Source organism: Microcaecilia unicolor, chromosome 1 (genome assembly GCF_901765095.1).
Source record: "Microcaecilia unicolor chromosome 1, aMicUni1.1, whole genome shotgun sequence".
Classification (NCBI taxonomy): Eukaryota; Metazoa; Chordata; class Amphibia; order Gymnophiona; family Siphonopidae; genus Microcaecilia; species Microcaecilia unicolor.
In genome coordinates this window covers 435,178,904-435,190,963 of record NC_044031.1, presented here as the reverse complement: position 1 = coordinate 435,190,963, position 12,060 = coordinate 435,178,904, and the positions used below count along the sequence as shown (strand labels likewise).

The 12,060-nt window shown below is 44.6% G+C and overlaps 1 protein-coding gene across 5 annotated transcripts in view; it reads right to left on the bottom strand.

The window, feature by feature from the left end:
• The window catches only part of LOC115476258 (mRNA cap guanine-N7 methyltransferase-like), a gene marked incomplete at its 3' end in the record, with an annotated part of 148,199 nt that overhangs the window by 114,377 nt on the left and 21,762 nt on the right, over positions 1-12,060 (bottom strand). Inside the window, 1 exon segment of one of the 5 annotated variants that reach the window (XM_030212566.1) lies at positions 2,744-2,767. 5 annotated transcript variants of the gene reach the window in all.

Here is a 12,060-nt window from a genome sequence, read left to right as displayed (position 1 = left end):
CTGGGTATCTGCTCCTTGGACGGGGGGGGGGGGGGGAGGGAGGGGGCGATTCTCCCGCGATTCTCTCCTCACCTCCAACGTTCCATGGCTGGCTGAAGCTGCCTTCTCTTCCCTCTCACTGATCCGCCCTCTGATGTCATCGCGAGGCCGGACCAATGGGAAGTGTGTTACGAACCCAGGCATCCAGACGTAGAACGTTGGAGGTGCAAATTATTATATCAGATATTTGAGCAAATAATAGTTTTTAACTGCTTTCTGATGTGCAGCAAAGATGAATTGCTGAATAACTCGTTCAGTACAGTGTTGCAGATCCATGCTCCTTCAACTTGCAATGCTGCAGTTTGATAGAAATCCAATCTAATCTGCTTACAAGAAGGAATATCCAGCAACATTTTTTCAACTGATCACAAACTGCATTAGCATCAATAAATCTTCAGTAAAGAGGCCAAAGGTAAATGAGCATCATTATTCAATGCTTTAAAAGTCAGCCTCAAAATTTTAATCTAATTCTCCAGTACAGTGGAAGCCAATGTAACTTTTAAAAGTGGAGTCATATGTTCAAAACGAGAAAAGCTAGACAACCTGGCGGCAGTAGCATTTTGGACAAGTTGCATCGCATGCAAAGTTGATTTAGAAAGACCCAGGTACAGATAATTACAACAGTCTAAAAATAAAGGTAAAATCATTTCTTGTAAGACTGTATGAAAAATTATGAAATGATAAAAAAGACCTTTTTTAGATTGAGAGCCTTGAGGAGGCTAAGGATTTTTTTTTTACTATGCTCTTCACCTGGGGTTTAAATAAAAGCTTGAACTCCTCTTACTGATTTACAAGTACTTCTCCAGTCTTATCTCTCCCTACACTGCTTTGTGTAAATCTCTCTTATCTGTACCCTTCTCCTCCACTGCCAAGTCCAGAATCTGTTCCTTTTCTCTTGCTACACTGCATGCCTGGAATAAACTTCCTGAGCCAGTACATCAAGCTCCATCTCTGGCCGTCTTCAAATCTAGACTAAAAGCCCACCCTTTTGATGCTGCTTTTAACTCCTAACCCCTATTCACTTGTTCAATACCTAAGACTGTTGTATCTTAGTAATTCCCTTACCCCTTATTTGTCCTGTTTGTCTGTCCCAATTAGATTGTAAGCTCTTTCGAGCAGGGATTGCCTCTCATGTTCAAGTGTACAGTGCTGTGCACATCTAGTAGTGCTATAGAAACGATAAGTAGTAGAAGTAGTCGAAGTGAACTGCACAGATTTATTTATCAAATTTATATCCAACCTATCCAATATATCTAAGTGGATTACAACTCACGCTCATAAAAAAGTGATTACATAACTCAAAACTAAAACATACCATACAATAAAACAAAAAAAAATATTTGCATTCAGACACCATATCCATTGCAATACCAAATTTGACAAATTTCATGAATTCACATTACAAGGTAGCCAATTTAGGAATAACACCAAAAAGTACTTTTCAGGAAGAAGGTGGAGACAAAACCAGTATCACAATTCAAGAATGCAGGGGATAAACACAAAGGATATGTATATGGAAGGAGAATATAGAGGAGAAAAAAAAAAAGAAAAAAAAACTTAGCTATTCCAGTGGTTGGGAGGTTAGGCCAGTGCTGGGCAGAGTCTAAGTCTGGATGGATTGCAATGTTTTTTGGTTTGTTTGGGTTTTTTTTTTGCATTTATTCATTGAATTTAAAACACAAATTACAAAGAAGCCCCCCCCCCCCCCCCCCCCCGCCATGTAACAGAACCCATAAGGCATAACATCACTGTTGGATAACCCAGATATGACAAAAACTATACAGAATTCAAAGAACAGAAAACATCTAACAGAGCCCAAACCTGCTAAAACGTAGGTACCCAAAGCGGTACTGTTTTTCCACCCAGACAAAATGTGCTGAATGGCTAAGCCAAGTGTATCAAACAACCTAGCCTCAGCAGCTTGCTGCAAGTGAGGCAAAGCTGTTGACCTTAAAATAACAATTTTATAAGTACATTCAGTAGAAAGCCAAAAAACATCGTGAACTGTTTTCCAAACCAAATCCCAAAAGGTCCTTACATAACAGCTTTCAAACAACATATGGCAAAAGGTGCCCACAAGACCAACACAAACTAGTCCCCTCACGCCTTAGTCAAGAAACTGCACTGGGCTTTAAATGCAATTCTAGCAATTGGGGAAATAAGGCCAGTGCCAATCAAACTTCTACTGTCTGTGTCCTGAAAATAACAAAAGGACAGTTCAAGAAATAGTGTAAGAATTTTAAAGCACATTCATATGCTCTGAGTGTCTCAGAAGGGGAGGGGAAGAGACCTTAAGACTGACAGCACAGATTTCAGTTTGCAATACTGTTGGTATTCAATGCATGCGACTGTGCTGCAACCAAAATTACTAAACCACTTTTTGCAAGGCTATATAAAAACAGGTCTATAGGTTGTTTGGCATACTGACTGCCCTGCTTTAGATACCAGATGTTTCAAAGATACCAAGTTTATACTAACACGCCAAGCACCCCTCCTCACACGCACTTGGGAATCGGGGGACCGGCCTCCCCTCCCCATGATCTGCCATTTATCTTCCACTTGTCTCCTTGTCCGCGATATGACACCTCTCCCCCCCCCCCCCCATTAAACTCATACCTGAGATCGCCTAATAACCCTACAGCTTCTCCGGTGCTCCGTCCACTATGATACACACAAACCTTCTTCCCTCTGTATCCCGCCTTACCGGAAACAGGAAGTTGCGTCAGAAAAGAGCACTGCACTACTGCATGCCCGAAAGTAAACGTAGAGACAGCTCACTCACAGCAGTCTCCGTAAAAGGAAGCAAGGATACCCGTGCAACTGCTTTACAGATATCTATGGGGGAAGCTGTGTGAAGATGCACTTTTGTACTAGCCATAGTCCGAAGACATTCACAATGAGCCGTGTCACGAGGAATTTGCACTTTCATAGTAGAAAAAGAGACAAGTTGCTATACGTTACGTTACGTCTAAATACGTTTTGTGACTAGTTCAGGCAGATGCGGCTCCCATAGAAAAAGAAAGAACTGTGCTGGGCTGCCTGGGGATATTGTGCAAGTTAAGTAAGTGCTCACGCACAATCTAAAGTATGCACTCGACATTGGTTAGCATCAGCATGAGCAGGTGGACAATACTGGAAGTATTATGGATTGATTTAAATGTTATGGCAACACCACCTTAGAAAGAAATTTTTAAGTATGGGCGAAGGAGTATCTTGTTATGCAATATGTGAGTATATGGCTCATAGAGTTGCAGCGCTTGAATCTCAATAATACGACGTACTGATGTGATTGTAATCAAAAAGAGCTTTTTTCCATGTAGAGTGGAGGAGTGGTTAGTGCAGTGGACCTTGACTAGGGTTACCATTTTTGGTCCTCATAAAAAGAGGACAATTGCCCCCCCCCCCCCCTGCCCCACCACTTTCACGTCCTCGCCCCTGACGCATATTCCCCTCCCCCGGTCACCCCCCATCACCTTCCCTCCCCCCCTTACTCTCTCGGCATTTCAAAATGGCCACCAAGAGTTGACAAATCCGGACAAACGGGCAGGCTGGCCAAATTCGTCCGGACGCCCCGGCCATGTCCTCAAAAAGAGGACATGTCCGGGTAGGGTTACCATACGTCCGGATTTCCCCGGACATGTCCTCTTTTTGAGGGCATGTCCGGGGCGTCCGGCGGATTTTGCCCGCGCCCACGTTTGTCCGGATTTCTGGACAAACGTGGGCGCGGGTGCGGGCAGGCGCGTGCGTGCGGTGGGCGCGCGATCGGCGCCGTGGGTCGTGACCTGGTCTCCCATCCCCTCCCCTTCCTTACCATGTTCCCTGGTGGTCTAGTGACGTCTTCGGGGCAGGAAAGAGCCCCCTCTTTCCTGGCCGGAGCGCTGCCTCCCCTGTCTATCATCCTTCTCGGTCTGGCTGGGGATTCAAAATGGCCGCCGAGATTTGAACTCTCGCGAGGCCGCTTCAACTCTCGGTGGCCATTTTGAATCCCCAGCCATACCGAGGAGGATGCAGCAGGCAAGGGCAGGCAGCGCTCCGGGCAGGAAAGAGGGGGCTCTTTCCTGCCCCGAAGAGAAGACGCTACTAGACCACCAGGGCTAGATAGTGAGGGGGGGGGAGGGGATGTGGCGGAACCCGACCTGAAGGGGGCGTGGCATGAGGCGTGGCGGGGTAGGGGGCGTGACATGTGTCCTCTTTTTCAGAGGACACAAAATGGTAACCCTATGTCCGGGTAAATCCGGATGTATGGTAACCCTAACCTTGACTCAAGTCACTTAACCCTCCATTGCCCCTGGTACAAAATAAGTACCTGAATATATGTAAACCACTTTGAATGTAGTTGCAAAAAACCTCAGAAAGGCAGTATATCAAGTCCCATTTCCCATATATTCACCGCAGCCGCACTCTGATGCAGCAAGGTTTGTACAAGGAAGTTGGATGAACTCTAGGAGATGGGGGTGTTCCTATGTAGTCCATTATTGGGGCAGAAGCCAGTAGGTGGAGCTTTAATTCACCCAAAACAATAGCAAACGATTATTAAAAATAAATGCTGGTCCATCTGTAAAAAGTCTAATGCTGTTCCTGTTGGACAGGCAGTGCTTAAAAGGTAGAAGGCATTTTTTTTTTAACTTATTTGATAGCTTTTTAATTTATTCGAAAGATTCCCATATGAAATCAAAATTGAATATCACTAAAACAGCTTTAAAAAAATAAAGCTTCTCTGGGTCCTTAACACAAGTGGATACATACCTGACACCAAAATCTCTTTTGGGAAGTACGAACTCCCCCTCAAATCACAAATCAGGAACCTTGGAATACGGTTAGATTCAACACTTAAGCTGACTTTCCAAATCCAAGCAACCTTCAAAAGCTGCTTCTACTATTTGTGACAACTACGCTGCCTTTCTCCTTACATCAAGAAGGTAAATCTTATCCCAGTTGTGCATGCCATGATAACATCAAGACTGGATTACTGTAATGCAGTCTACAACAATCTGACTACAAAGGGCCTGCACCAGCTCCAATTGATTCAGAATGCTGCAACAAGACTAATAGAAGGTTGCAAGTGGCGTGACCTCATCGCACCATGTTTGCAAAAACTTCACTGGCTACTGTCAGGATTGCTGGACATACATGTCAGGAGTGCTGTACATACTTAAATTAATATGAAACCAGCTTCTGATAACTTCCCCCCTCCCTCAGGAAGCTCTGCGGATGGCAAATGGACCAAATGCTGCCTAGCTGCCTGCTAGCCCTTTTGTTTCTCAAATTACCCCTGATTAGCATACCTGTGTCCTCTCTGGGCATCTGGGAGCAGGGCTCTCTGTGAGAACAATGAAAGCCAGACAGAGAGGCTCCAAAACTGGGGACTTCAAAGAGTAGAACCTGTGAAAATGGTCACTTTCCTTGCATCAGTAAATTAAACTGGAGTTTGTAAAGGAAAGAGCTGACAAACAAAAGGCTGGGAAGAAAAGAAGTTATTTGATCCCTTTCTGTTCCTGAGGTATATAAAGGAGAAGCACATGGCTCTGGGCAGCTCTTCTTTCTTTCTTTCTCTACACACACACACATCTTCAGCCACCAGAGCCCCTGGCACTGCCCCCCCCCCCCCCCTTTCTCCTCCAGCCCTACTCCAAAGCTTTCTCACTCAGAGCACATGGCTCTGCTTTCTTAGGTTCTTTCTCTGCACACACACACCTTCAGCCCTACATCAAGGCTTCTCTCTTTCTCTGCACCCCCCCATTCTTACCTTTCTCTCCTCGATTCCCATCTAAACCCACACACACACAGATACAGCATTGTAATATTTACCTGTACTAAGTGCTGTGAGCCTATATATGTAAATACAATATACTTTATATATATATATATATCCAAACCCGTGTGAATTGTGTATTCTTTGGGAACCCACTGCCTCTGTGAACTGGACCCGGGACCATACCTAGATAATGAATGCTGACAGCTACCAGTACAATATAGGGATAAATTTTAAACTATGTCTGATCGTCAAGACCTTTAAAGGAAAAGGCACCAAGTATCTGAAGAATAGGATGATCCTCTACTGTCGCGTTCTCGAGGGCCTTGGCATACTGTCAGGTCCTCAAGGCAACACTGGGAATTGTGAGCCCTTGGGCCCCTGCCGCGGAGCGGCAGAGGCAGGCAAGACCGTCTTGGAACTGGACGTCCGGAAGGACCGGACCGGAAACTCTGGACTGGAAGTAGGCAACTGAACCGGCAGAACAGGAACCGCTTCACCTGTACTTAGCCACCTTTCCGCTAGAGTTGAGCTCTAGCGTGCAGGCGGCCGACAGGACTTGTAGGGCAAGGCCGGAACTGAAGATCCAGAGGACCCCCCTCGGGTCTAGGAAACACAGGGGAACAATACTAGACTGCACTAAGCGCTGCACGCAGCCGCTAAGCCAGACACACCAGACAGACTAGACAGACAGAAGCTTATCAGGAGCAGGGACTAGGGCAGACATGCAAGCAAGGAAGAAGGGGAGACTGGGAATACTCCCTGGGCAAACCCACTAGCTAGGTCGAGGCAGGTAACAGGATAAATCCCCCAGAAGATACACGCTAGCTAGACAGATACAGGAATCAGGATACATAAGCAGGGATCCGGATAAGCACACAGGATATACAAGCAAGGTACAAGATAGACACATGGGACAGAAGGTAGCTAGGCAGAGCGGGAAACCGGATAACACTAGCTAACCAAAACCAGGACTCAGGACGAACAAGCAGGGACCAGGATGTGCACACAGAATATACAAGGTTCAGGATGTGCACACAGAATATACAAGCAAGGGAGTAGGGCAGGCTGCAAACACGGACGGGGAAACCAGGCCTGAACAGCAGGCTCTAAACACAGACTAAAGGCAGAAGGCTAGCAGCCAGGATGTGCACACAGGATATACAAGGTTCAGGATGTGCACACAGAATATACAAGCAGGGAGTAGGGCAGGCTGCAAACACAGACGGGGAAACCAGGGCTGAACAGCAGGCTCTAAACACAGACTAAAGGCAGAAGGGCAAGCAGCCCACAGGTACTGGGAACCGAAGGGCACTAGCCCACACAGAAGGGCAAGAAGCCCACAGGTACTAAGCAGAAGGGCAAGAAGCCTACAGGTACCAGACAGAAGGGCAAGAAGCCCACACAGAAGACAGGCTTAGAAGCAGCGCAGCAACACACTAACTAACCTGTCGGCCTCTGGGCATGACACCAGACAATGACACCATGCGAAGGCACTGACTGCAAGCACAGGCCTTCCTTATAAAGGAACTCACTGATGAGTCACCTCCAGCAGGACAGAAGCAGGAAGTTCCTTGCCTCCAAACAGAGGCTTGACACACAGAGGAAGTGAGCCCACAGGAAGGACAAGCAGGAGCCATCTTGGATACTGGCATAGAGGAGGCGGCAGCCATCTTGGAAGAGGCATAGCCCACACAGGTGAGGTTCAGTAAGGCAATCAGCACACAGAGCCAGAGAGAAACTAAGACAGAGACAGACACAGAGACAAGCAGAAGCCAGCACAGCCACTGACTCCCAGAAACAGGGTAAGTATGAGGGTGGTCACGGCCACAGACGTGACATCTACATACCTCCAAGGACACTAAGGTCCTCTCAAGGACTATCACTAAACACACCCTTTCCAAAAGATATTACACGATAGAATACCTGACAGCGATCCTTCTACGGAGTAGCCCCCACACTCTGGAATGCACTCCCTGAAAGCCTTCGCTTAACATAAGACTATCTCTACTTCAGGAAGCAGGTTAAAGTTTGGCTCTTCAACCAGACCTTTATTGGAAGAAATAACTAGTTAGTCTCACTTACTCACACAAACAAGGAGTAACACAGTCTACACATACTGCTGCAGGACATGTTTATCAACGCCTACCCTAGCTGAGATAATATTTAACCATCTCTCTGACCTCATGTGCACCTTTCTTTAAATTAGTCGCCATACTTTCTAACTCTTCTTACAAGTTCCATCTTTGATTATTCCCTACACTGTCAATTAAAATGTTCTATTACGTATTGTGTTGACATTCTAAGTAGTATACTATGAGGGGCATAATCGAACGGCGCCAGCCATCTCCGTAAATGGGCGGAGCCAATCGTATTTTTGAAAAAGATGGCCGGCCATCTTTTCCTTCAATAATAAAGTTGGCGCTGGCTAAATCTCAACATTTAGGTCGAATGTTGAGATCGCCGGGTTTAGAGATGGCCGGGTTCGTTTTTTGGCCATAATGAAAACCGGGCCCGGGCATCTCAAACCCGGTGAAATGCAAGCCTTTTGGTCATGGGAGGAGCCAGCATTTGTAGTGCACTGGCCCCCCTGGACACCAACCGGGCACCCTAGGGGGCACTGCAGTGGACTTCAAAAATTGCTCCCAGGTGCATACCTCCCTTTCCTTGTGTGCTGAGCCCCCCAAAACCCCCTCCCCACAACTCTACACCACTACCATAGCCCTAAGGGGTGAAGGGGGCACCTACATGTAGGTACAGTGGGTTTGGGGGGGGGTGGGGGGCTCAACATATACCACCACAAGTGTAACAGGTAGGGGGGGATGGGCCTGGGTCCACCTGCCTGAAGTGCACTGCACCCACTAAAAGTGCTCTAGGGACCTACATACTGTCAGGGAGCTGGATATGACATTTCAGGCTGGCAACAAATTTTTATTTTTAAATTTTTGGGGGGTGGGAGGGGGTTGGTGACCACTGGGGGAGTAAGGGGAGGTGATCCCTGATTCCCTCCAGTGGTCATCTGGTCAATTGGGGCACTTTTTTGCCACTTGGTCCTAAAAATAAATGGACCAAGTGCAACCGGCGAAATGCTCGTTCGAGCCGGCCATCTTTTTTCCATTATCGGGTGAAGCCGGCTATCTCGTAGCCCCGCCCCCATCCCGCCTTCTGTACCCTGCCTTGAAGTTTGGCCGGCTCCGCGACGGAAAGCAGTTGGCGCCGGCCAAAATCGGCTTTTGATTATACCGATTTGGCCGGGTTCAGGAGATCGCCGGCCATCTCCCGATTTATGTCGGAAGATGGCCGGAGATCTCTTTCGAAAATAAGCTGGTATGCCATATTTTGTATTATTTGAATATATTTACTATATATATATATTTACTACTGTAATTGTCTATTGCTCATGTTTGATTTATTCTTACTGTACACCGCCTTGAGTGTATTCCTTCAAAAAAGTGGTAAATAGATTCTCATAAATAAATATTGTAGCTGGTAGAAACAGCATTAACTCCAGGCTTCGTCCCTTTTCCCTTGTGGCACCTTTATGCCTGGAATAGACTTCCTGAGCCTGTACGTCTAGCTCCATCTCTACCTGTTTTCAAATCTATGCAGAAAACCCACCTTTTCACCACTGCTTTTGGCTCCTAACTACTACTCAGTTACCTCCCCTTGTTCCTTCTCACCCTGTACTTTCCTCGCCTTTAATTGTCTTGTCTGTCTGTATTATTTTTTAGATTGTAAGCTCTATTGAGCAGGGACTGTCTCTCTATGTCAGGTGTTCAGCGCTGCATGCGTCTGGTAGTACTATACAAATAATAATAATAATTAATAAACTCTATATTTTGTGCTAATTATTTTGTTTTGAGCATATTTCAGGGACAAGTGGTTTTATAAGTCAAAACAAAAATAAATATTTTGTTTCATGCAGATCTCTTATATTTAAATATAACTAAACTGGCTAAAAAGCCCCTAATGTAGTTCATTGGTTTTCTTATATTTTGTTCTTGTGATGACTTATACTGTGGCTAAATGGAAAACTGTTCTCTATTTGGTCGATAATAAAAGGTTGTTTTGTGGCTGTATGTGAGGAATCATGATACTGAATAAATACGTAAATGTTTTTGTTCCTGGTCATGCATCCAAAGTTTACATAATTCTTTCAGGAAAGCCAGTTAATCGTTTAACATATTAGTGGAACATAACTACAGAGGCAATGGTATGGTCGCATTTTCAATCTGGTAATACTAGAGCCCAGCTAAGGAACAGGTTATTTTGAGTTAGTCTTCACTGGACTAAACTTGCTGTCTTGTGCCATCACCATCCAGCTGGACAGGCAGCGTCTTAAAAGGTGCAGGATAAAGGATTTTTTTTTTTTTTACATTTATATTGCACGTTATCCCAAGCAAACTCAGGTTCAATGTGGCTTACATTTGAAAATACAGTGAGACAGAATAGAATTCAGTTATATCATGGGAGCAAATAGATATTTCTGAAACATTTAACAAAGTTGAGATTAGCATATTTGCCCAACATAGTAGGTGATGGCAGATAAAGACGTACAGTTCATCCAGTCTGCCTGCGTAGATAAACTAATTACATAAAGTTATGAGGCGATACAACATATGTATACCTCATCCTGATTTGTCTATGCAATTTTCAGGGCATAGACTGTAGAGGTCTGCCCGGCACTGTTCTTGTTCTAAAACTTCTGAAGTTGTGTCATTGAAGCCCCTGAAAAGCTCCAGTCTAGCCCATCCATATCTATCCTGCCACGATCAGGGCACAGACCATAGAAGTCCGCCTAGTGCTGGCTTTGCTTCCCAGTTACCAGTGTTCCCACCTAGTTTCCGATAAACGTCTTTGGATCAATTTCTTCTAAAGAGGATTCCTGTGTGTTTATCCCACGCATTTTTGAATTCCATTATGGTTTACATCTTCACCACCTGCTGTGGAAGGGCATTCCAAGTATCCACCACCCTCTCGATGAAAAAATACTTCCTGATATTATTCCTGAGTCAGCCTCCCTTCAACCTCAGTTCATGTCCTCTAGTTCTACCACCTTCCCATTTCTGGAAGAGGTTTGCTTGCAGATTAATACCTTTAATGATGCCATTTGTTCAGAAATCATAGCCAAAAAATATAGACAGTTATTCAAATATTATCACATGCATACACCAGATCAGGCATCCATACACACACTGCAAAAGTAAACAACTTCTACAGAGTACATCCAAAACTTTAATTTTTATTTTCTCATTTCCATCTTCCAAAATTCCAGACAGCAGCTATACAGATCAGCAGGACCCAAAGCGGAAACAACACAGTTTATACCTAATTGTTCAACCACCCTTAGGATTCACCTTTGGGTTTAAAAAGCAAAACCATGTGCATGTAAGGACTTAATAAACAAATTAAAACAAAGAGTAAAGCAAATGCCCTCAATATGTAATACTTGGTAGCAATAAAGAAACAGTGATGGAATAGTCACATAGCAAGCAGCCTGAGCCAACAGATTTATTTTCCATTGAACATAATTATCTCTGTGTGAACTTGACGGCTATTAGTGTTGGCACACAGAACTTCTGCATGATTTAATTATTCAATACTTCTCTGTGAAATAGTAGTAATAAAAAAGGCAAGTGCATTTTTATAATATATCACTGTAATCCACAAACCAAAAGAAGCAAGTTCCCACATGCCATCTTTTTCTTTTGATGTAGGCACAGGAAAAAAAGATGTTAAATGCACCCAGGTTTCAACCTAATTTTTTTTAAATTGTACTTATAAATACTAAGTCTGATTGTTAGCACCTGATTCTCATGTCTGTTTTGGTGGCCCTTTACTAAGTAAAAACATCTCTGCATGACTACAATGAGGACCTTTTACTAAGCCACGTAGGCGCCTAACGCACGCCAAATTGGAGTTACCACCCGGTTACTGCGTGGCCCTTGCGGTAATTTCAATTTTGGCGAGTGTCCACTATGCATGTCTGAAAAATATTTTTTATTTTCTGACGCACATAGACCATTACCATCTGGTTACCGTGTGAGACCTTACCGCTAGGTCAGTGGCATGGACGTACAACAATTTTCATTTTACCGCATGTCCATTTTCGTCAAAAATTTAAAAAGGCATTTTTTGTAGGTGCGCTACAAAATAATTCTGTGCATGTCCAAAACACGTGTCTACACTACCGCAGGCCATTTTTCAGAGCACCTTATTAAAACGACCCACAGTGATTTTTACAATTTACAATTATTTACTACTCTAAC